At 37.7% G+C, this 26,852-nt stretch overlaps 1 protein-coding gene and 1 pseudogene across 3 annotated transcripts in view; one reads left to right on the forward strand and one right to left on the reverse strand.

Moving 5' to 3' along the window:
- The window catches only part of Nnt (nicotinamide nucleotide transhydrogenase), a 98,986-nt gene that overhangs the window by 64,223 nt on the left and 7,911 nt on the right, over positions 1-26,852 (forward strand). The window lies entirely within an intron of this gene.
- On the reverse strand, positions 25,881-26,685 carry LOC113186229 (small ribosomal subunit protein uS3 pseudogene; annotated as a pseudogene).

Raw genomic sequence — 26,852 nt, forward strand, 5'->3', positions numbered from 1 at the left:
TTTATTCACGTTGCAAAATGAAAGACCTCCAAAGAGGTTTTCAAAGAGTCAGTCTCTGTGGGCTGGTCATTGATGGCTAATTTAACTCTCATATTCCCAGAGTGGAGAAAACTACGGAGAATGCTTTATCTAAAGCCACGTGGTTTTGGAATCTGAATTAGTACAACAGCTGTTTTTGCTATTGGGGCACCGGCCTCTGTTCTTGGGAGGATGTTAAGCAGAACAGAAAAGCTGAAAACTCTGCATTCCTAGATCCCCCATGACCTTGGATAAAACATTTGAAAAGTGTAAAAATCGTGCATTGGGAGTTCAACTTGGTGACCATCACAGTGTTTGCATTTGTCCTATCCATCTCAGGGTTCCCACTCTGGAACTACTTTTGTCATTCATGTGTCAGAGGAGAGAGCCCCTGGAGTCATCCTTAGTAGGACTACTGCTGCCCATTTCTTGGGGAAACTGGTTCACTAGCAGCTGCATTGACATGGCAAAATATCTGACAAGATAACTTATTAAATAGAATTAGTTTGGTCATCAAGATATTAATATCTGTTGACAAAACTATTTTTGTCTGTTAACTATTCCTTTTAGATATCAACTATAGACTTTTGTCTGGGGGCAGATGATAAGAAAATAAAGCAAGTCAGACATGGTGGTAAATGCCTATAATCCCAGTTATGCAGGAGGCCGAGGCAGGAGGATCAAAAGTTTGAGATCAGCCTGGGCAATTTATACTATGTCTCAAAGTAAAAAATAAAGGGGCTGAGGATGTAGTACAAAGGTGGAGTACTTGCCTAGTATGGGTCCAATCCCTAGTACTTATTGCCAAAGGAAAAAAAAATGCCTAACAGTGTGGCCCAGAACTAGTCAGTATATCTGTGCCAGACTGGATACAGAATCCTGCTCTTTGGACTGAATGTTCCTGCTCTAAATGGTGGTAAAAGAGAGTTGAGATGATGAAATCACAGTGTTACCTAAATGGTCTTAGTGTTAGCAGCCATGTCAGCTGCATTTTACTTCTTCCTTTTTTTTCTTTCTTGCTTTTTCTTTTTTCTCTCCCTTCCCCCCACCTCTTCTTGAAATCTATAGTTTGTATTTTCCATATACACAGATTCAAGATACTGCTTTGCGGTGGGCCTAAATGATTCTGTGACATGGATCATTTTCATGGTTAGTGAAAATTTAAGTGAACTGAAGATAGAAGTTGAGAAAAGTTCTTGGCTATATTTTTAAATTGTTACATAAGAAGTCTCTCTTTCAGTTCCTTCTTCCTCTTTCCATGTAGGATATTAAGCTATGCCTTATTTTAGTCATAGTCTTGCCAGTTAGAGCATTTACAGAAGGATGAGTGAAAGGATGTGTTCAAGCACCTTTCATGATTTTCCTGAAGACATTGTTTTCTTTATTCAATCCACATGTGAAAAAGTCTAATGTATTAGTAATGCCTTCTATCACCACGTAAATGTTTAGATGAATGGCAGTCATAATAAAATAGAAAAAGATGGCTTTCATGTCTCTGTTATCCTTAGGAAGGGAAGGTTTAGTTCATCAAAACTCTTGTTACTCACTCATCAACCTAGGGAAGCAGACATCTTGGAAAATGAGGCTGGTGTGAGGTGATTGGATGCAGAGTGGAAGAACATCATAAATAAGACCATCCAGCAGCTTTAAGGCAGGCAGGCCAGGAGAGGAAATAATAAGGGAGATGGAGAAAAGTTTTCTGAAAAGAAAAGGACGGGATTTTTTGTTTTTGACCTAATTAAAATTAGGATTTTTGTCCATAAAGAAATCATAGGAACTGCTGCTGTAGGGTGATTTCTGTCACACTGAATGGGAAAATTAGTTGGCTTAAGATTTTAGAGATTTAATTATAGATTTATGAATCATTTTTCTTTTTTTCCCACAATGCCTTTATTTTTATGAGGTACTGAGGATTGAACCCGGGTCCCGCCTGTGCTAGGCGAGTGCTCTACTGATGAGTTGCAATCCCAATTACAGATTTTTTATTGAACCAATTTTTTTGAATAAAACAAGGATTTTCATGATGGAACTTTTCAAGTTTCAAAGAATTATTTATATAATTTTTAAAAATAGTTTATTAGCAATTTATAATATAGTTCAGAATAAAATTATTGCTCAGTTTGGCTCCTCTATAAGTTAGGAAAAGTAACCTATTTATATTCACCTGTCCTTCATATAAAAGCTAAAATGATATGTTAATATATTATAGTGTTTTTTACTAAAATATGTTGAATTTTCAACATGAGATTTGTAATAAGTTATATGGATCTTACATTTGAATTAAAAGGAAGAGGACTATTCTTGCAAACATGATGTCAGTAGAATACCATGTTTTTCCTTTCTAGCTTCTGGGTGGACTTACTTTCTTTTCTTTACTTTTTTTTTTTTAATATAAAGGGAATCAGAAACTTTTTGATTTTGCTTTATGTTGGTGTCATCATCTTTTCTTGGAGAAATATAAATTTTCTTGACAAAGTTGGGAATATACACATAAATGTTAGCTTTTTTAAAGAGACGCATGTCTGAATAAGAGATGGCTGCAGCAGTTACCTTGTATTTTAATGAAATAAATCTGTATTTACAGTTTGTGGTAATTTGGTCCTTTCATCACTCTGTGGAGCTCCCACGGTGTTCATTGACTACAGCTGCTGGGCCTCTGGTTTTAGTAGGTCTTTGTGCCTCAGGACCCCAACATGCCTCGCATCCAGATGTGGTGACATATTCACACACATCCCCTGTGGAAATGTGCCAGTGTGGACATACGATTGTCATCAATTAGCTATGCCCAAGTGGTGCCAAGAAAAATTGCATCTGTCATACAGTCTGTCTGACTTCATGGCCCATGATTGATTTAGAGACACTCCTGTTTTCCCTTCCTTTGGCTATAGTCATAACATGTTCACAAAGGGCTGAGGTTATATAATGAAGCACATGACATTTCATGACAAGAGCTCATTTCAGCCTGTTGACGTCATGAAAGTTCACTGACTTAGACTTTGTTTAGTGGCCAAGATATTGTCACTTATTTAACTAATGCTGGATCTTTAAAAGCATTTAATGATGAATATCTATGACACAAGGACACAGACATTTTTTTTCTCTTTACCTCCCAATCTTTGAATTGATTATACAATAAGCTTTTTATTATAGAAATAACTTGCCCAATGAATAAATCTTAGAAAGGGGTTGTCAATTTTTTTTTCCTCTTTTGTAATTAATAACTGCTTGATTTTATTTCCATAAAGCATTGCTTGGATTATCACAGAAGTCTTGAATTTATGGAAATGCTTTTTAACTTGCTTGACTAACTAATGTTATGTATTTTATGTTAAGATTCCATTGTCTTTCTATTGATGTTATTAGAATGGTATTAAAACTTACAATAAATTTATTACTAGGTTCTGAGGACATAAGGATACAGGAGCTCAGTTCTTACTCATAATTTTATAATTATGAAGAAGCAAATCTGTGAACAAAGGAATCTGTGAATTCCATTTAATATTATAGCATGCTAAGACAAGGAATTAACCAGCCAGGGGACATTTTCAATTTTTTATACCATTTATAACATGCAAAATTTTGAAGCCTTTTAAAAATGTGTATATGAGTGCATATAAACACTTCATCCTGTCTTAACACATCAAGTTGCGTGTGATATTTGCAGTTTAATAGTGTTTCATGATGTTATTTTTACAAATACGTCAGTTCTTTGAATACACTTAAAGATTAAATATTTTGTTCCTGTAATGGATTTTTCTGTTTTTTTTTTTTTTTCATGGGTTGCATGTGATTTAAGGATGTAGAGTTCAGCATTCTAGGATTTGTTATGCTTTGGGGTCAAGGAAGAGCCAAAGCATGACATTTGTAAAGTAACAGAGGCACTTGCTTCTGAAGAAAATGGAAATTAGGCCAGCTAAAAGACTTAGTGTTTAGTAAATAAATAGACATCAACAATATTGAGCAGTTTCATGTCAGCTTTGTGATTTTTTTTTAAAGCCGTAATTATTTATATCAATGTTCATTCATTGAACAAATAATAGCACAGTACTTTGTGCCACACACTGTTCTAGGTCCTGGGGACATATCAGTTAATACAACGGAAGAAAAAGCCTATGGAATTTACATTCATTAGGAGGTGAGGTCGTAAACTTCAAGAAATTCTAAACTGAAGATGCTTATTACCCCCTTGTGTCTTCAGTTCAGATGCCAGTTGAAAACAACATCTGTAGGACAGGGTATTGGATCACAGTTTCAGAATCACAGCTGGCACTATTTGGTGATGAATTAGCCAGTGCTTCTGGCTCTATCATAGAATGTGGTATGTTACTTAGCATTAGGCCTGCTTTCTTGAAAAACATAGAAGAAGAAGGGTGGGTGTGAGGGGGTTATTTGTGTAATTGGGCAAATGTGTGAAACTTTTCATGAAAGAGGAAAAGACCAAAGAGTGTGTGTATTTTCGCTCACATATATGTTGATTTTGTTATATAGGATTTCCAGTAGTTCCTAGATCAAAGGTTTCTGTTGAGTTGTTTAAAAAAGGCAGCCTTTGGGGCTGGGGTCATAGTTCAGTGGTAGAGTCCTTGCCTAGCATGAGTGAGACACTGGGTTTAATTTTCAGTAGTGCATATAAGTAAATAAATAAAATAAATAAAGGTCCATTGACAACAAAAAACTATTAAAAAAAAAGATAGCCTTCTCTCCAGATTGTTTGGCTTTATGCTATCCATAGCATTTTGGAGTGGCAAGGCCTGTGCTAAAAGCCTGTGCTTTAGATGCTTTGTAAAGCCTTTTCTAGCTCTGTCATTTAGGTACCCATTCCTTAGAAACTCCTATCATAGGTATTGCAATGGGCTGAGGAGGAAACCCTCACTGGATGAAGCCAGTATTCCTGTCGGGGTGATATTTTGGCTTCTATTGCCAGTGTTGATTATAGTAAACTCTTTGAATTTAGTTTATTCAATAAGATTCCTGTGAATATAGCAGGGTATAAATAAATAAAAACCCTCTTCTCATTTCATATTCAAATTCATCTATCTTTTTTACAAGTTTTACTTTGTAGTGCTCATTAGCTATTGTATTCTAAGAGCCATTCAACAGCACCATTAAAGGTATCTAGGCAGAAAGATGAAATTATGTACGTTTGTAACTGAATCTCTGCAATATGCTAAAGTATAATATTCTAGAGCATTAGTCACAGATTGAATTTTAGTTTTTCCTTTGATACCATTCATCATGTCTTGTTGCTTTTTTTGGGAATAAGAAGAGTGTCAGTAGTCCTGCAGTTTCTATTCTGGGTTTGGTAGCTGGATTAGGTTCAGCGGTGGAAAAAGTCAATTTATAGTTAATCTCTTTGGAGTGGAAAAGGTAATGTTGTGAGGCGGTACCGGAGAGCACTGTGTTGGTGTTTGCAGTGGACTGTTTTACCTGATCCTTTGTAGACAACTTCTCATCTCTTTGGGTGGCCTGTGTCACAGGCCACATGGTCTGATGGAAAATGTGACTGTAGTCTGTCAAACATTTCCTCATTCACATTCAGAGAATAGGCTCTATTATTCTTTATTAGAAAAATTGTGCCCCTGAGACATTTTCATAAGCTCTTTGATTTTCATAAATTTTTTTTCCTGAAGAAGGGAAGGATATGGATGAATACCAGATTTCAGAACCAGAGTAGCAGTTCAGCCCATATGTGCTTTCAAATAAATAGAGAAAGGTACAAAGTATTCTCTAGTTCTGGCTTTTGGAAAGTTCTAGGATTTTTCTTTTTCCATTTGGAATTGTACAAGTGACTGAACTGTTTCTTCTAAGAAAGACTTTCACAATTTTAGAAAGCTGGATGTCTTTCTTTCTGTCTAAGAAGCCTTGCCAGAGAGGATGATTCCATAACTTTTCTCATTAATCAGTTTCTGTGGACAGCAAGTGCCTTGTCAGGAAGTGTTTTTCACTTCTTTACATGCTGCTTTTCTGATGGACGTATTAGGTCCACCCAGCTGGTCTTAGCCTTTTCACTGCCAAGGATAATTTAGGTTACATTTGCCATGCTGACTTCATGTTTCAGGTATATTCCAAATTGACTTATAATTGTTAATTAGAAGTTCTGATAAACGAAAGAAACTTGCCTTTTTAGTTTGTCATTTTTTTTCCCCCACAGGTGAAATACATCATTAAATGTAAAATATTGAATCTAGTGACAAATTTTTGTGTTACCTCCATGGACCCTCCTCAGAGTGGAACCTTGCCACATGCACACACAGGATATGGAAGGTCCTTGAAGGACTCTTTTTTGCATCTACAGGGGGATCGTCAGCTGTTTTATGACAAGGCAATGTAAACACATTTGGTGTAATTCTTAATAAAGGATTAGTACCTTAGGAATTGGACTGGAGGATCTTTTAGGTCTGTTTTCACCATTAAGGTGTTTGTGGTTTTCCTCCAGTTTGGTCTTAGGGTCTCTCTTAGGAGGGTGGCTGTCCAGTCTATCCCTGTTATGACAGGGGTGCAGGGAAGGTGGTTGTGGATGTTCACATGGAACTTTTTTTTATCTCAGTGGATGACCTAATGCCTAAGTATTTGAGCTGTGACAAGGTGCCTCTCACAGGAAACTTGTTTATACCAGTAGATGCCCTTGTGGCTCTTGTCTAACCTGCACCCAGACTCTTCCTATCAAGATGACCACTCACTAGAAGAGTCCTGACCAGGAGGAAAGTTAGGTTTGGGTGTGTTGGTTAAGGGGAGACACAGGAAGACAGCACAATGAAACACATGAATAACAGAAACACATTTGATTACTTATGGATCCCACAGAGAAGAGGGGTGCAGATGAGGGCTGATGGGAAGATTCCAAGGGGGGTGTGATGTTCAAGCAGTAGGATGGGAGCAAGAGAGGTGAGAGGTCACAGTTGTTATTTGGACCCAGGATGGTACCCATACAATTTCTTCAATTGGTGGGTTTAGAGAAAGTAGATAGAAGTCCAAGGGACTAACCCTGTGACTTCAGAGTGGCCACCATAGCATATATGCACGATTCATGCAGGGTGTGGGGTCAATGAGGTGAGTCAGGAGAGTTGCAGCTCTATGTGCCATAGGTGGGTTGTTGTGTAGGGAAGATATCTGGATGGATCATGAGGAGGAGGAGGAAGAGGAAGAAAGCTAGAAATTGTGTCAAAGGTGACAAAGCTCTGTATGAGGCAGTTAACTCTGTAATCAAAATGGTGCCAAGGCAACATAAAATTGCAAGTATTCACTACAGCGATTTTATTGATTTATAAATATTTGTGGTTTAAAAACAGGAGTTTTTAATAAGTAGATTTAAAATAAGTAGATTTTCAACAAAAAGTCTTTTCATTTTCTCTTTGTATCTCTTTCCTAGTTAACTGTCAGCCTCCCAAGGGGTTAGGATAACACATTTAGTGAAATTGTGGAATGATAGTATCGGGAAGGCAGAATTCCAAAGTGCTATCAACGTACATTGTTCTGTATACAGTTTCCTTTTAAATGTAAAATAATATAATAAGGGAAATTAACCCTTTGAATATCCTGAGTGTAGAACTAAATTTTGCACAGTGATTCCCAAAACATAAAAGCATATAATCAAAGGTTGCAAAAACTTCTTTAAAAAATTCTGGACTTTTTTTTTTTTTTTTTTTTTTTTTTTTACTATTTATATTATCAAGAGACTGCAAAATGGGAAAAATGCTCTAAGTACTTTAGAAAGGGACCCAGTGGTCCCTGTGGTTTCTTTGTCTAGTTATTGAATTAGAATGCTCAATGCAATAAACCACTGAGAGTGGTTTATTGCTGACCTGGATCTGGATATTTCCATAATGCCAAAAGGAAAATGTAGTGTATTTGGACAGTTGTGGTAGGATCCATGTGGTGAATGTTTTATATTCTTTAACAGCCCCACATGCCCAAGAACAACTGCCATAATCCTCCCTGGTCAGGACATATTGTCTCCATGGCCTGTGATCATGGAAATTCATGTTGCTGTGTCCCCTTTAAAACATGTGGTATCTGAAATCTAATGTGAGGTTGCAAAAAGACTCCAGAATTGGCTTATGTCATCATGTATTATAAAAGAAGCTTTTAAAAATGTGATACTTTAAAAATTGCTCCTTTCCCAAATTTTATCCAGTTACTTGTTGTTCATGAACAGTTCTTAGAGACACTCCTTTATTTTTCTTGGTTAATTTAGAAGGCTCTGAAGAGCAGGTTGTTTCATTAGAGTAGATTATTTCACTTTTTTCAAACTGTGCCTGAGTCTTAGCTGGTGACAGAGACCTGAACTTTTTTATTCCCTGAAAGACTTTTTTCATTTTCATATTTGAAAGAAGAAAATTGCATAAAATGCTGTAGTTTTTCTTCAAGATATTGAAGGGATCACCCTAACTTAATGAGATTTACTGTATTTGTCAGGGAAAGCAATTACATTATTTTACCTAATTTATGATAAAAAGTGGCTTTTTGAAATTTGACCCAATCAGCATAAATGTCTTTGTCTTTATGCATTTTCTTTTTGCAGTTTGTAGATAATGAAGAATATTAGTTATGATCAAGTTCCCAGTGAGTTCATTGTTCAAAATTGTTGACTTCAGTCTACCTTACCTATATAATTTCTTTTGTCTTTTGATGTATTACAGGTACAAAAGTCTTCTAGCTTTTATTAAACTATTTTGATATTCACTTTACAAGGTAAAAAATTAGAACAACCCAGAAAGTATTGATATTAAACTAACATTTGTTTTAATGTAAAAATGGGTTCTTAAAGGTATTATGGGACCATAAGAAAAAGTGCATTTGTTTGATAAATATGGGTGAGCATTTATATTACAAAAATGTATTTGAATAGAATATTATTATTGCAGTATACATTTATTAAAGGCATATGTTGGTTAGGTGCTGGTCTGAAGCACTCTGTATGAAAAACTCTTTATATGAGCCATCTCATTTAATTCTCATAATCATCTTCTGAAGAGGTTTCATTATCCATCCCATTGTACACATGAAACTGAGGAGTACAGAAGTAATCGGTCTAAAAGCTGTTGGCAATCTAGAATTCTTAACTAGTACCCTTCTCCTCTTCCTTAAATTATTTCTCTGAAATGGACGGAAAGTTGATGAGTCAGTGTACCTTACTGGGCACACTGTTGTTTAAATACCTTTCCTCCCTCTCTCCCTTTGAGTGCCAGGTATTGTGGAGACTGATGAATATGACACAGTTTCTGTACTCTAGGAGCTCCCAGTTGTAAGAGCACAGGGTCTAGTGTTATTATGATGTGGTATGGTAAGGAGGAGAGGCATAAAGAACATGGGAGCATGGAATATCTTTCTGAGGTCACATTGTTTTCCTTCTGTCAAATTTTGTCATGGTCAGGGATAGCTGACTCTGTTTTTAAAGTATGTGCATAATAAAGTATAATTTTCATTGTCCAAAGGAAAGGACTAAAAGGGTGGTAGTGTTTGCATGCTGGGATTCTGGATGGTCTTCATGTGATGATGGAACATTGATGAGCTCTGGCCATCAGTTCTTGGAAATTGCTGGTCTTGGCCAACCTGTGTCTAATATAATTAATTTTCATACACACATTGGAGATGAGCCAGCTTACATGGGCCAGAATTGTTATAAGCGCACACTGACTCATCAGCCTGCATATATATTTCTACAAGTTTAAGTGTGTTCTGTTATTTCTCTCCAAACATTGGCATTCTCTTGTAATAATTGTGCATGTTTTTTTCAACCTTAGAGCTTTGAAGTTTAGTGTAATAAATTATTATGCAAACAGATATAAAATAATCTGTCCTTTGGGATATTCAGCATAATATGATGGTTTGCTTGGTGATTACCCTTCACAATTGGCCAAACAGAAACATTGTCTTTTGGCAATCTGTAACTAATCAAGACATTAGAATACGAACCAATGTATTTAGAGGTCTTTGATGACTCTGCTGTAACATAAAGATGATAGATAGATGGATTAATTTAATGATGTCAAAGGTAATATTAAAAACAAGTAAATTAATTTTATAATTTAAAAATTCTACCAACAAGGAGGATATAAAATCTAAATCCAGAGTTAAATCACAAGGTGTACATTGGGTCATTCAGCTAAAATAAAATCCCTAGTTCATGGGAATTTTGAACTAGAAAGGGAGATTTCTGGTAGGCTAAAGGTGACCCTCCAAAATGTACATATCCTAATCCGCAAACCTGAGGTGTTATTTTACACGGCAAGAGGGATTACGTAAGTAGACTTGATTAAGGTGACAATTTTGAGATAGGGAGATTACCGTGGATTATTTGAGTTGACTCAATTTTATCACTCAGGTCCTGATTTAGGGGGTGGGCAGTAAGATTCATGTCAGAGAAGGAAATGGGACAACAGAAGCAAAGGTTGGAATGATGTGACCACAAGACAAGGGATGATATAGACTCCCAGAAGGAATATAGCCCTGCTAACACCTTGGTTTTTTAGCTCAAGGAAACCGATTTGGAACTTCTGACCTCCAGTACAGTAAGAAAACAAATCTGTATTGATTTAAGGAATACATTTGTGACAATGTGTTATGGGAGCAATATGAAATTAATACAGAACTTAAACGTCATGTAGTACATGTTCTTAGTTTTTTCTTAAGTCTCACCAGTCAGATTTTGGGAACAAGAAGGGACCTGGGAGAAGCAGGAGAAACACTGTGGATGATCAGAAGGATTTGGAGATTAGGAGAAATTTTTGTTTTCCAAGGTTACTATTAACATCTCAGAAGAGCACATGTGAGTAATTTGAGAGGCAGTTGGTACTACAGAATGGAGGTAAAGTAACATCAGGTAGTTGTTCTGGATCCTGGGCTCCTTTTGAGGTGCCTCTCTCTCTTTGTAGTAGTTAAGACCATTGGAGGCGAATCTTGTCCCACCTCTGGTAAGGGAAGATCTGTCTCAGCTACCATAAATCTCTTGATCATGTCTGTTATCCACCATTTTCTGCAGTTATAAAATACTCTTGAAGCCATTTTGAACTGAACTGGTTGTGTACATCTGCTCTAGTTAATGAGCTTCTTTCTCTCTGATCCATATAAAAGGAACTTAAAACTACATTTGTTTTAATTCATTAGTAGAAAATCTTTTAAAAATTTAATCCCAGTTCTTTTTTTTTTTTTTTTTTTTTACATTTGAAGATAATTTTCTTTTCATCTGTCCTACAAAAACGAAGTATTTGGTCAAACTTTGTTTTATTTGAAAATCACAGTTTTTCTTTTTTCTTCCTAGCCAGTTGATTTATATACATATACGTATATATATTCAACAATTTATATAATCAACAATTTTTATATATAAATCAACAATTTATATATATTTATAATTGTTTTACTTTAAGTATGTTGTTTTCTAAGTTTGTAGTAGTCATCTTTCTGTCACTATAACAAAATATCTGAGAAAATTGACATATAAAGAGAAAAGGTTTATTCTTGTTTATAGTTTTAGAGGTTCCAGTCCATGATCCATTAGCACATTGCTTCTGGACATGTGGCAAGGCAGCACATTGTGGTGATAGTGTCTGGTGAAGCAAAACTGCTCATCTCATGACCAGAAACCTAAAGTGAGCCAAGAGGAACAGTCTGGGGTGCTACTGTCCCACTCAAGGTCATGTGTCCAATGACCTAAATACCTCCTCTACTAGGTCCTATTTCTTAAAGTTTCTATTACTTTCTAATAGTAACCCCCAGGGACAAAGACTTTAATGCATGGGCTTTTGGGGGGCATTTAAGATTCAAACTACAGCAAAATTTGTAGGTATTTTATATTCTTCTTGAACCCCATCCAAGCAACATCTGATTCTTTTAATCTAAATCTTGTTAATTAGTTTTTATCATTGAGTCTAGTCAGTGATAAAAGTAAGAATAACTAGGTAAATGGGAGAAAACCCCTTTAGTTAATATGGAATGTTGATTTGAAATTGGTTCAGTTGAAATACGGATTGGCATTAACTTTGAAAGCAAATCAGCTAATTTTTAATGTGTTTTGATACTTGGGTATGTTTCTAAGAACCTCTGTAAAATTAAATGACTTTTTCAAGTAAAAATGTTTTTTTTTTCTTTTTATTTTTTTTATTTTTTTTTAATTATTATTGGTCTTTCAAAATATTACATACTTCTTAATACATCATATTACACGGTTTGATTCAAGTGGGTTATGAACTCCCACTTTTACCCCGTATACAGATTGCTGTATCACATCAGTTACCCTTCCATTGATTGACCTATTGCCTTTCTAGTGTCTGATGTATTCTGCTGTCTGTCCTATTGTCTACTATCCCCCCTCCCCTCCCCTCCCCTCCTCTTTTCTCTCTCTACCCCTTCTACTGTAAATCCTTTCTTCCATTTGTATTATCTTGTCTTATCCCTCCTTTCCTCTTATATGTCATTTTGTATAACCCTGAGGATCGCCTTCCATTTCCATGTGATTCCCCTTCTCACTCCCTTTCCCTCCCACCTCTCATCCCTGTTTAATGTAAATCTTCTTCTCAAGCTCTTCGTCCCTACCCTGTCCTTGTTTACTCCCCTTATATCAAAGGAGTCATTTGGTATTTGTTTTTTAAAGATTGACTAGCTTCACTTAGCATAATCTGCTCTAATGCCATCCATTTCCCTCCAAATTCTATGATTTTGTCATTTTTTAATGCAGAGTAATACTCCATAGTGTATAAATGCCACATTTTTTTAATCCATTCATCTATTGAAGGGCATCTAGGCTGATTCCACAATCTTGCTATCGTGAATTGAGCTGCTATGAACATCGATGTAGCAGTGTCCCTGTAGCATGCTCTTATTAGGTCTTTAGGGAATAGACCCAGAAGGGGAATAGCTGGGTCAAATGGTGGTTCCATTCCCAGCTTTCCAAGAAATCTCCATACTGCTTTCCAAATTGGCTGCACCAATTTGCAGTCCCACCAGCAATGAACAAGAGTGCCCTTTTCCCCGCATCCTCTCCAGCACTTATTGTTGTTTGACTTCCTAATGGCTGCCAATCTTACTGGAGTGAGATGGTATCTTAGGGTGGTTTTGATTTGCATTTCTCTGACTGCTAGCGATGGTGAGCATTTTTTCATGTATTTGTAGATTGATTGTATGTCCTCCTCTGAGAAGTGTCTATTGAAGTCCTTGGCCCATTTATTGATTGGGTTATTTGTTATCTTATTGTCTAATTTTTTGAGTTCTTTGTATATTCTGGTTATTAGGGCTCTATCTGAAGTGTGTGGAGTAAAGATTTGTTCCCAGGATGTAGGCTCCCTGTTTATCTCTCTTATTGTTTCTTTTGCTGAGAAAAAACTTTTTAGTTTGAGTAAGTCCCATTTGTTGATTCTATTTGTTAACTCTAGCGCTATGGGTGTCCTATTGAGGAATTTGGAGCCCGATCCCACAGCATGTAGATCATAACCAACTTTTTCTTCTATCAGATGCCGTGTCTCTGATTTAATATCAAGCTCCTTGATCCATTTTGAGTTAACTTTTGTGCATGGCGAGAGATAGGGATTCAGATTCATTTTGATGCAAATGGATTTCCAGTTTTCCCAGCACCATTTGTTGAAGATGCTATCCTTCCTCCATTGCATGCTTTTAGCCCCTTTATCAAATATAAGATAGTTGTAGTTTTGTGGATTGGTTACTGTGTCCTCTATTCTGTACCATTGGTCCACCCGCCTGTTTTGGTACCAGTACCATGCTGTTTTTGTTACTATTGCTCTGTAGTATAGTTTGAAGTCTGGTATCGCTATACCACCTGATTCACACTTCCTGCTTAGCATTGTTTTTGCTATTCTGGGTCTTTTATTATTCCATATGAATTTCATGATTCTTTTATCAATTTCTACAAGATATGCTGTTGGGATTTTGATTGGCATTGCATTGAATTTATAGAGAACTTTTGGTAATATCGCCATTTTGATGATGTTAGTTCTGCCTATCCATGAGCAGGGTATATTTTTCCATCTTCTAAGGTCTTCTTCTATATCTTTCTTTAGGGTTCTGTAATTTTCATTGTATAACTCTTTCACCTCTTTTGTTAGGTTGATTCCCAAGTATTTTATTTTTTGGGGGCATATTGTGAATGGAGTAGTTGTCCTCATTTCCATTTCAGAGGATTTGTCGCTGATATACAGGAATGCCTTTGATTTATGCGTGTTGATCTTATATCCTGCCACTTTGCTGAATTCATTTATTAGCTCTAATAGCTTCTTTGTAGACCCTTTTGGGTCTGCTAGGTATAGGATCATATCATCTGCAAATAGTGATAATTTAAGTTCTTCTTTTCCTATTTTTATGCCTTTAATTTCTTTCGTCTGTCTAATTGCTCTGGCCAGTGTTTCGAGGACTATGTTGAACAGAAGTGGTGAGAGAGGGCATCCCTGTCTTGTACCAGATCTTAGAGGGAATGCCTTCAATTTTTCTCCATTCAGAATGATGCTGGCCTGTGGCTTATCATAGATTGCTTTTACAATGTTGAGGTATGATCCAGTTATCCCTAATTTTTCTAGAGTTTTGAACATAAAGGGATGCTGTATTTTGTCGAATGCTTTTTCTGCATCTATCGAGATGATCATATGGTTCTTATTTTTAAGTCTATTGATGTGGTGAATAACATTTATTGATTTCCGTATATTGAACCAGCCTTGCATCCCAGGGATGAATCCTACTTGATCATGGTGTATAATTTTTTTGATATGTATTTGAATCCGATTCGCCAGAATTTTATTGAGGATTTTTGCATCAATGTTCATTAGAGATATTGGTCTGTAGTTTTCTTTCTTTGAAGTGTCTTTGTCTGGTTTCGGAATCAGGGTGATGTTGGCCTCGTAGAATGAATTTGGAAGTTCTCCATCTTTTTCTATTTCCTGAAATAGCTTGAAAAGTATTGGTGTTAGTTCCTCTTTAAAGGTTTTGTAAAACTCTGCTGTATACCCATCCGGTCCTGGGCTTTTCTTAGTTGGTAATCTTTTGATGGTTTCTTCTATTTCCTCTATTGTTATTGGTCTGTTTAGATTGTCTATATCCTCCTGCCTCAATCTGGGCAGATTGTATGACTTAAGAAATTTATCGATGCCTTCACTATCTTCTATTTTGTTGGAGTATAAGGATTCAAAATAGTTTCTGATTATCTTCTGTATTTCTGAAGTGTCTGTTGTGATATTGCCTTTTTCATCCCATATGCTAGTAATTTGGGTTCTCTCTCTTCTTCTCTTCGTTAGCATGGCTAAGGGTCTGTCAATTTTACTTATTTTTTCAAAGAACCAACTTTTAGTTTTGTCAATTTTTTCAATCGTTTCTTTTGTTTCAATTTCATTAATTTCAGCTCTGATTTTAATTATTTCTTGCCTTCTACTTCTTTTGCTGTTGTTTTGCTCTTCTTTTTCTAGGATTTTGAGATGAAGTATGAGATCATTTATTTGTTGTTTTTTTCTTTTTTTGAGGAATGAACTCCAAGCAATGAATTTTCCTCTTAGAACTGCTTTCAATGTGTCCCATAGATTCCGATATGTTGTGTCTGTGTTTTCATTTAACTCTAGGAAGTTTTTAATTTCCTCCTTGATGTCTTCTAAAACCCATTGATCATTCAGCAACCTATTGTTCATTCTCCAAGTGATGCTTGATTTTTCCATCCTTCTTTTATCATTGATTTTCAGTTTCATTCCATTGTGGTCAGATAAGATGCATGGTATTATCTCTACCCCTTTATATTGTCTAAGAGTTGCCCTGTGACATAATATATGGTCTATTTTTGAGAAGGTTCCATGTGCTGCTGAGAAAAAAGTGTAACTACTTGATGTTGGGTGGTATAGTCTATATATGTCAATTAGGTCTAGGTTGTTAATTGTGTTATTGAGTTCTATAGTTTCCTTATTTAGCTTTTGTTTGGAAGATCTGTCCAGTGGTGAGAGAGGTGTGTTGAAGTCTCCCATGATTATTGTATGGTGGTCTATTAGACTCTTGAACTTGAGAAGAGTTTGCTTGATGAACACAGGTGCACCATTATTTGGGGCATATATATTTATGATTGTTATGTCTTGTTGGTGTATGGTTCCCTTGAGCAGTATGAAGTGTCTTTCTTTATCCCTTTTGATTAACTTTGGCTTGAAATCTATTTTATTAGATATGAGTATGGCCACTCCTGCTCGTTTCCGCAGTCCATATGAGTGGTATGATTTTTCCCAACCTTTCACCTTCAGTCTATGAATATCTTTTCCTATCAGATGCGTCTCCTGTAGGCAGCATATTGTTGGGTCTTGTTTTGTGATCCATTCTCTAGCCTATGTCTCTTGATTGGTGAGTTTAAGCCATTAACATTTAGGGTTATTATTGAGATATGGTTTGTTCTTCTAGCCATGTTTGTTTATTGATGTTACTAAACCTGATTTGTTATCCACTTTGACTACTTTCCCCCCTTTACTGTCCTACCTCCCATTGTTGGTTTTCAATGTTATTTTCCATTTCCTCTTCCTGAAATGTTTTGCCAAGGATTTTTTGAAGAGATGGTTTTCTAGCTGCGAATTCTTTTAACTTTTGTTTATCGTGGAAGGTTTTAATTTCATCTTCTATCCTGAAGCTTAATTTCGCTGGATACACGATTCTTGGTTGGAACCCATTTTCTTTCAGAGTTTGAAATATGTTGTTCCAGGATCTTCTAGCTTTCAGAGTCTGTGTTGAGAGATCAGCTGTTATCCTGATTGGTTTACCCCTAAATGTAATCTGCTTTCTTTCTCTTGCAGCTTTTAAAATTCTCTCCTTATTCTGTATGTTGGACATCTTCATTATAATGTGTCTAGGTGTGGATTTCTTATGATTTTGCACATTTGGCGTCCTGTAGGCTTCTAGGATTTGGGATTCTGTCTCATTCTTCAAGTCTGGGAAGTTTTCTCGTATTATTTCACTGAATAGACTGTTTATTTCTTTGGTCTGGAGCTCTGTGCCTTCCTGTATCCCAATGACTCTTAAATTTGGCCTTTTGATATTGTCCCATAATTCTTGGATGTTCTGCTCATGGTTTCTTAGCAGTCTTGCTGAGCTGTCTATGTTCTTTTCCAGTTGAAATACTTTGTCTTCATTGTCTGATGTTCTCTCTTCTAAGTGATCTACTCTGCTGGTAGTATTCTCAACTGAGTTTTTAAGTTGGTTTACTGTTTCCTGCATTTCTAGGATTTCTATTTGTTTGTTTTTTATTACCTCTATCTCCCTATGAAATTGATCTTTTACTTCCTGGATTTGTTTGTCAATGTGATCTTTCATTGTCTGATTTTGCTGTCTCATGTCTTCCTTGAGACTCCAGATCATCTGAAGCATATATATCCTGAACTCTTTATCCAGATCATCTGAAGCATATATATCCTGAACTCTTTATCTGACATTCCATCTGTTGCAGCTATTACCTCTTCTAAAGTTGAGTTGACCTGCATTGCTTGTGGTCCTTTCTTTCCTTGTCTTTTCATACTGCTGGCGTTCCTTTCTTCTTGGTGCAACTGTTGTGTTTTTGAAATTTACCCCCTATTTATTTATATTGCTTTGTATAGTTGGGAAGCCTCCCTTGTAGGGCGGGTAGTGGCTGTGCTCCTCCTCTAATTAGGGTGGTCTGTCTACCACGCTGATTGGTCGCAGGTCTGCCCCCCCTGCGGGCACGGGTGGCGGCTCTGCTCTGCCCCCACTCCAATTGTGGTAACGTAACTACCACACCCTGGGGTCGTTGGTCCTGATCTGGATGTGGGTGGCGGCTCTGCTGGGTCCCCACTCCAATTGGTGTGACGTGTCTACCGCGCTGGCAGGCCTCTAGGCCGGTGGGTCGCAGTTCTGCACAGCCCCCACTCCCAATGGGGGTACCTGACTACCTCTCCAGCGGGTCGCTGGGCCCCCTCCGGACCCTGGCGGCGACCCTGCTCTGCCCCCACTCCAACCAGTTAGACGCGACTGCCTCGGTGTTGCGTGTCCACCACGCTGGCAAGCTACCTGGCCTGTCTTTCCAGTGGGCCGCAGGTCTGCCTGCCCTGCTTGCTCAGATGGCAGCTCTGCACAGCCCCTACTCCAAGTGAGGTTGCTTGGCTACCGCGCCTCGGGGTCGCTGGTCCTATTCTAAGCATGGGCGGCTACTCTCTTCAGCCCCAGCTGCGTTTGGTGTGTCATGATACTACGCCGGCGGGTCACTTGGCCTGCTCTGGGCGCAGGAGGAAGCTCCACTCTGCCCCTCAGCACCCAGCAGGAGCCTGACTGAGAAACAGTCACCGCTGGTTCCCTATCCTTGGGCCGAAGCAACTTCGGTAGCCAGAACCCCGCCTCTCGGATCCCGATACACTCACCGCTGGGAGCTGGCTCCAGCGAGCGACCCCCACGGGTTCCCCTGCCCCCAGGCCAAAACTGTTCCGGGAGTCCGAACCCAGTCGCCCCAAGCTCAGCGCACGCTCCACTTGGAGCTGGCCTCCACCGGCAGTCTCCGCAGTTTCCTCAGACCTGGGCCAGGTTAGCCCCGGGAACCAGAATCCAGCTGCTCAGTGCCCGGCGCACGCCTTGCCAGGCACTAGCCTCTAGGAGTATTCTCCACAAGATCCCCAGTCCCGAGCCTGAGCAAGAAATCTGTCTGCTAGATGCAGGCCAATACCAGCCTGAAATCACCTGTTCCATAGCTTAATGAGCTGAGATCCCAGGAGAGCCCTGATGGCGGGTGCCGGCTGCCGGTTCGGGCGGGGCGGGCCAAGCCGCTCGGGTGCCAGCCGCTTGCAAAAGTGGCCGCTGGTTTCTGGACTCGACTTCTGCACCCACCGTGGGGCCCCCTCTGAAGCCGGGTAGCTGTGGCCGCGTGGTTAGGTACTGGCCGCGTGGTTAGGATCCGGGCGGGTGAGGCTGCTGCTCCCAGAGCGAGCTCTATGCCTCCCAGGGGAGCCCTGATGGCGGAGGCTGGCTGCCGGTTCGGGCGGGGCGGGCCAAACCGCTCGGGTGTCAGCCGCTTGCAAAAGTGGCCACTGGCCTCAGGACTCGACTTCTGCACCCGCCACTGGGCCACCTGTGGAGCCGGGTAGCTGTGGCCGCGTGGTTAGGAGCCGGGCAGGTGAAGTGGCTGCTCCCAGAGCGAGCTCTAGGCCTCCCAGGGGAGCCCTGATGGCGGAGGCTGACTGCCGGATCGGGCGGGGCGGGCCAAACCGCTCGGGTGTCAGCCACTTGCAAAAGTAGCCGCTGGTTTCAGGACTCGACTTCTGCACCCACCCCGGGGCCACCCGTGGAGCCAGGTAGCTGTGGCCGCGTGGTTAGGAACCGGGCAGGTGAAATGGCTGCTCCCAGAGCGAGCTCTAGGCCTCCCGGGGGAGCCGCTTGCCGAGCGGCTGATGGCTGAGGGACTAGACCTCTGTGCCCGAGTGGCTGTCCAAGATCCACTTCTCTGGGACGAACTGTCACTTCCAATAAACCTACCAGTTCACGGCTGCTCTCCTCTTAAGGGAATTATGCTAGAAGTTCCTTCATAGGTAGGCTGCAGCTGTTCAGGTGGGTCTTTCTTATCCCGTTAAAGTGGAGACGTTGGAATCGCTGCTTCTTCGCCGGCCGCCATGTTGGATCCCTAAATTTGAGTAAAAATGTTTTAAGATATTTTTTGAAATGATTCTGTTTCATCATTTTTCAAAAATAATCATAGGTCTGTGTTATAATATTAATTATAGGATCTCATCTTTCTTGGAGTGTATTCTCTGTGCTCTTATTCTCTCATACAGTATTTCTTCTTCTTTTTTTATTGTGTGTGTTAATTATACAGAATGGTGAATTTCATTGTGGCCTATTGGTACATGCATATAACATAATTTGATTAATTTTACTCCCCAGTGCCTTCCCTTTAACTCTCTTCCATCCTCCTCCTGGTCCCCTTCTACCCTGTTGATCTCCTTTCATGGTGTCTTCCCCCACCTTTTTCTCTCTTCTTTTTCTATAGCTTCCCAGATATTAAAGAAAACATATGGTTCTTATCTTTTTGAGTCTGACTTATTTTGCTTAGAATGATGCTCTCCAGTTCCATCCATTTTTCTGCAAATGACATAATTTGTTTTTCTTTGTGCCAGAATAAAATTCCATTTATCCATTCATCTGTTGACGGACACCTAGGCTGATTCCATAATGTGGCTATTGTGAACTGTGCTGCAATAAACATGGATATGCATATATCTCCAAAGTATGCTGACTTTAATTCCTTTGCATAAATATGGAGGAGTAGTATAACTGGGTCATAGAATAGATCTAATTTTAGTTTTTTTGTGGAATCTCCATACTGATTTCCATAGTGGCTGTGCTAATTTATATTTTCCCCACATCTTTGCCAGCATTTGTTGTTAAATTTATTCCTAAGGATAGCTTTTCTTTCTGGAGTGAGATTTGCATTTTCCCTGATGGCTAAAGTTGTTGAACATTTCTCCATTTTGTTTGGTTATTTGTACTTTTAAGAAGTGTCTGTTCAGTTTGTTTGCCCATTTATTGAATGGGTTAATATTTTTTGTTTGGTTATGAGATTTTTGAATACTTTATAATTAATTCTGCCAAAAGGGGAGCTAGCAAAGATTCTTCTTCTTCTTTTTTTTTCTGTATAGGTCTTTAATTTAATGGTATTCCATTTATTAATTATTTCTATTATTTCCTGAGTTCTAGGAATCCTATTCAGGTAGTAGTTGCTTATGCCTGTGTTTCTGGTCCTAGGCCTAGATCTTTTATCCATATAAGTTGATTTTTATGCAGTGATCAGGGATCTGGTTTCATTCTTCTTCATATATAGCCAGTTTTCCCAGCACTATTTGTTTACGAGGTTGTCTTTTCTTCAATATATCTTTTTGGGATCTTTGTCAAAAATCGGGTGACTCTAGCTATGTGGGGTTGTCTCTGTGTCTTATACTTCTTTCCATTGGTCTATGTATCTGTTTTTATACCAGTACTGTGATGTTTTTATTACTATGGTTCTGTAGTATAATTTGAAATCGGGTATTGTGATGCCTCTGGCTTTTTCTCTTTTTGCTCAGGATTGCTTTGGCTATCTGAGTCTTTCATATTAAATTTAAGATGTTTTTTCCTGGTTCTCTGAAGAATAATACTTGTATTTTGATGGAGATTCCACTGAATTTGTACATCACATTGGTAATATGGCCATCTTAATGTTAATTATGCCTATCTATGAACATGGGAGGTCTTCCCACTTTTTAGTGTCTTCTTCAATTTATTTTCTGTTTTATAATTTTCATTGTGGAAGTTTTTCACCTACGTGATTAGGTTAGTTGTAGGTATTTTTCTAAAGCAATTGTGAATGGAATTCTTTTTCCTGATTTCTTTCTCAGTGGACTTATTATTGGCATGTAGAAAAACTATTTTGTGTGTTGATTTTGTATCCTACATTGCTGAATTTGTTTATCAGCCTTAGAATTCTTCTGATGGAACATTTGGAGTCTTCTATATAGTAGGCTCATATCACTTGCAAATAGGGATAATTTGATTTCTTTCTTTCCTATTTGAATTTCTTTTATTACTTTCTCTTGCTTAAATGTGCTGGCTACAGTTTCAAATACTATATTAATTAGGAGTGATGACAGTGGATATCATTGTCTCATTCTTGATTTTTGAGTGATTGCTTTCAGTTTTTCCTCATTCAGTATTATGTTGGCTTTGGGTCTGTCACATATAGGCTTTATGATGTTAAGTTAACCTATCCCTAATTTCTTCACAGTTTTTATCATGAAGGGGAATTGTATTTTTGTCAAAGACCTTTTCTACATCTTTTGAGATGATTACATGATAAGGATTCATCGTTTTATTTGTGTGTGCATTATTTTTATTGATTTATGCATTTTGAACCATCTTTGCATCTCTGGAATGAAACCAGTTTGATTATAGTGTCTGATATTTTTAATATGTTGTTGAATTCAATATGCTAATATTTTATTAAGGATTTTTGTATCTAAGTTCATCAAGGATATTGATATGTTGTTTTCTTTCCTTGAAGTATCCTTATTCAATTTTGGTTTCAGGGTGATATTAGCTTCATAGAATGAGTTTGGATATGTTTCCTTTCTTCATATTTCATGGAATAATTTGGGGATCATTAATATTAGTTTTTTTAAAGATCTGATATAGTATAGCTTTGAATCTGTCTAGTTTTGGGCTTTTCTTTGTGGGAAAGTCTTTTATTACTGCTTCATTCCAAATTGCTTGTTATTGGTTGGTTTAGGTTTTTTTTAAATTTTTTTTTAAGTTGTTGATGGACTTTATTTTAATTTATTTTTCTGTGGTGCTGAGGATCAAACCCAGTGCCTCACACATGCTAGGCGAGCACTCAACCACTGAGCCACAACCCCAGGTTTTCTATATCCTCTTAATCCAGTATTGGTAGGTTATATGTGTCTAGAAATTCATAATTTCTTCTATATTTTCCAAATTATTGGAACATAAGTTTTCAAAATAGTTTCTAATTATTCCTGGATTTCAGTGGTATCTTTTCTGATAGTGTCATTTTCATCTCTTATTTTATTAATTTGAGTCTTTTCTCTTTTTCTTTTGGTTAGTTTGGCTAAGGATTTGCCAGTCCTCTTTATTTTTTCAAAGAACCAACTCATTGCTTCATTAATCCTTTGTAGTATTCTCTTCATTCCTATTTCATGGATTGCAAGTCTTACCTTTATTTTTTTTCCCCTTCTACTAGTTTTGGAATTGGTTTGTTGTTTTTCTATGACCTTTGGATGCATCATTGGGTTGTCTTGAGATATGTCTCTTTCTCTCTCCCTTGTATGTGTTTATAACTATAAACTTCCCTCTTAGAACTACCTTAGCTGTCTCTCACAGGTGTTGGTATGCCAGCTTTCCATTTTCATTTGATTTTAAGAATGTTTTAACTCACCCCACTCCCTGCCAATTTCTTCAGTGACCCATTCGTCATTCAAAAGTGTATTGTTTTATCTCCATGTATTTGATTAGTTTCTGTAGTTTTTCTTGCTGTTGATTTCTAATTTCATTCTATTTTGATGCAAAAGGATACAAGAGATTATTTTAGTTTATTTATATTTGCTAAGACTAATATATTTTTCTAATTTTTGAGAAAGTTACATGAGCAGTTGAAAAGAGTGTATCTAGCTGGTTTTGGATAAAATAATCTGTATAAGTCTTTAGAGTGCATTTGATCTATGATATAGTTTAAGTTTTTTGTGCCTTTGTCAGTTTCTATCTGGATGACCTGTCTGCTGTGAGAGTGATGTGTTGAAATCCCCACAACTATTGTATTGGAGCCTAGAAATCACTTTATATTGAGTAAAGTTTGTTTTATGAAATTGGTTGCATATTCAAGGAACATTTATGCACATTCAGGGCATAAATATTTATAAGTGTTATATGTTCTTATTGTATGTTCCCTTTACCAGCACAGAATGACCTTCTTTGTCTCTTATTTGGTCAGGAGTCAACTTTGAGAGTTGTCACTCCTGCTTATTTTCAGATTCTATTTGCATGGAATCTCATTTTCCATTCTTTCAGTCTGTGAATGTCTTTGTCTGTGAGGTGTGTTTCTTGGAGGCAACATACAGTTTGGTCCTGTTTTTTAAAATTCAGTGTGCCACTCTGTGTCTTTTAATTGGAGAATAAAGACCGTTTATATTCAATGTTGTTATACAGAGGCATGTATTACTTTCCTATCATTTTGTTTTTTCCTAATGTTAGATCACTGCTAATTCTCATTTGCTTATCTATTTTTTTAAAACAAGATTTATTCTTTCCTATGCTTTCTTGGTTATTTTTATTTTCTTCTGTGTGGAGGATTTCTTTAAGTATCTTCTGCAATGTTGGCTTAGTGGTCAGAATTCCATTTGCTTATATATATTCCCAACTTATGTCCTGTATAATAATTTGGTAAACATAAGAGTTAGATGAATTTTGTGAGCTTCTCTAGCAAATTATCAAAACTAGGGAGAGTCTGATTGGTCAGAAGTATAGGAGAAAGCTGGTCTTATGATGGACATCTGAAGCGGCAGCAGTCTTGTGAGATGGGCACAAAAGTGTGCAGTCTAATACTCACTTTAAGTAGTTAGTGTCAAAATTGAATTAGATGATAGGACATCCAGCTTATGTCTGATGAGTAGAGAATTGGTTTTTGGTATGCAGAAAGCCCACACATTTGGTATCAGATATATTGTGAGTAGAAACACTATCAGACCATCCATGTATTTTTTTGGAATTAAATTCCTCAGAGTTTAAGGGATGCTTGTAAATGTTTTGCTTTGTAACGGAAAGGGTCAGATGAAGAGGCATTTTTCTTTTAAGAATATTCATCTATTCAAGTATTTAATGATTTTTAAAATTGTATAGCTCGTAGAATTATTGAAACTATGGAGCACTGTTGTTTTCAAAAAACATTAAACATTGTATTGAAACAGAAAACCCTTCCCGTGACATTATTTAACCCATTCCAGCACACATAAATTCACCTTTCTCAAATCTTGTCTAAAAAGAGTTCCATAGCCTTTGGCATGATGTGGACTCATAGTAATAGCTATTTAATATTCTTCAGGAAAATTGAGATAAAGTAGCTTGCCTAGTAACATGGTAGTTAATCTGAACTTTTAACAAAAGTATCTGTTAAATTGAAGGATTGTGCTGACTATAATTTTATAGTAGTTAAGAGTTCAGACCCTTGATACTGAAAGACCCAAGTTTGTACTGTACTCATAAACATGAACTGTTACATATCAGTTAAACAAACAAACACCCCTAACTTTGAATCCCATCTTCACTATTTACTAAAAATGGTCATATAGCCATATAGCACATTTTAAAAAGTATTAGCCATTATTATAAAGCATATGCCAGTAATCTTTTTCATTTACATTCTTTTTTCTCTTTTTGGACACAAGGGAACACAGCTCCAAAGCCAGTTTATTTAACTGAGTTTGAGTCATATGCCTAAATTCCAATTCTAGATGGAGATTGTCAAAGATTATTAGAGATGGGATAAAATAATATGTGAGAAATCACGTTATAAACTGTATCATAATATAAAAGTGTCAAGTGTTAATTTATTTCAAATGATAAGTTGTTTTTTTTCCTACTATAAAAACTATACAACTTTGGGTTGTTGATGTGGCTCAGAGTGTTAGTGTAACGTGTCTCTGGATGTGATCCCCAGTACTCCAAAAAGAAAAAAAAAACTATACATCCTTGTAGAATATTTGAAAAAACATATAAAAGGAGAACAAAAAAGTGATTACTTATTATACCTCTGCCTAGAGATAATTGTTTCATTTCATTATAGCACTAGTTTCCATTTTTCTTAAAATATAAATTGCTAATTTTGGAACATTCAGTGATCACAGGTAGAAAAGTATATAGATAGGAGTTTGATAAGAGGGAATGTCTTTTTTTTTTTTAGTATGACAAAACTGTGTATTTGAATTTACTTTCTATGTACAATATGGATTTCCTTAAACATCAGAAAAAAACAATTTTGACTCCCACAGCTCAGTGGTGGAGTGCATGCCTAGTATGTGTAAGGCCTAGGTTCAGTCCCCACCAACCAAACCAAATTCTTCTTCTAAACGTATAATCTTGAACTTTAGGATAATTAATCCAGGTGCTGTCCTGCCAGCTTCCAGTCTTCACAGTCTCACAGGATATTTTTCTGGTTAGCTCTGCTTGGTTCCTCCAGTCTTGGCTCTTGCAAATACTGCAAATATGGCTTAAACCAAAAGGATAAGTAATGTTCTACAGGCCAACATAACTCAGCTTGAATACTGGACAGAAAGTCTAGTCAGGCCTTATGTCTTTGTACAAGATTTTATTAAATGTCTTTAAAGAGCAACATCCAGATTCCAGATGCAGCTGCCAAGGAGACCCTGTTATGCAGTAGGGACTAGCTGGGGCATGGCAGCGGCTCTGGCTTCCTACCCTTCTGTTCTGAGATGGGGGTGATGGACAGCATCTAATCTTTCGGTTCCATGATGCTCATATGGTCAAGCAGAGGCTTCTTAGGGACAATCTTACCACTTGAGTCCCCAGGCAGCATGATCTTTACTTTGATGCCCAGCACACCCTGTCTGAGCAGCACATGATACACAGCAGTGTCAACATAGTAGGTAACAGGATCCCCACTGTAGATCATCAGCCCATCCATGAACTTCATGGATTTAGCTCTCTGTCCTTGGAGTTTCCCAGACACTGTGGCCTCATAGCCCCATAGCCCTTGGCCCCACTCTCCATGATGAATGGAAGCACACCATAACAGGCCCTCCATACAGCAAGCCCTCCCTAGGAGTTTGTATTGCAGTGATTCTGTCTGGGCAATGGCACACAGACCTCTTGTGGCCACCTTTTCAGCATAAATCTCTACATGCCCTCAGGGAAGCCAAATTTTTTCTGAACTACTGTAGTCAATTCCTGGTTCTGCCACCCCTTCTAAGAACATTCTGTGTCTTGGTGGCTAAATTAATGATTTCTGTCCTGGTTGGTATAACTTGGACCTCAACTCCAGAGTAGCCATCTTCAGCCAGCTCTAGAGTGAGAAACTCATTTAATTCAGCTTTGAAGACGCCATCAGCAAAAAACTTCTTGGAAATTTGCATCCAAGAGGGCATGTCTTGATGTCTATTTCCCATCAATTACAAATTCCCCAATAATTCAAACTCGTTGTCACTGATTTTTAAGATGTGGAAAACCATTTGTTATTTATCTGCACAAAATAAGTGGCCATTTTCTAGCTCTTTTTAGGTTTTATTTTTGGGAATGAGTCAGTACCCATGCTATTTAATTTCTTTCCAACAGGCCACCCCTGTTTTAAGAGCAGGAAGGCCTGGTTTGGTAGAAGTTTGTGT

This window comes from Urocitellus parryii, chromosome 1 (genome assembly GCF_045843805.1).
Source record: "Urocitellus parryii isolate mUroPar1 chromosome 1, mUroPar1.hap1, whole genome shotgun sequence".
In the NCBI taxonomy this organism is placed as follows: domain Eukaryota; kingdom Metazoa; phylum Chordata; class Mammalia; order Rodentia; family Sciuridae; genus Urocitellus; species Urocitellus parryii.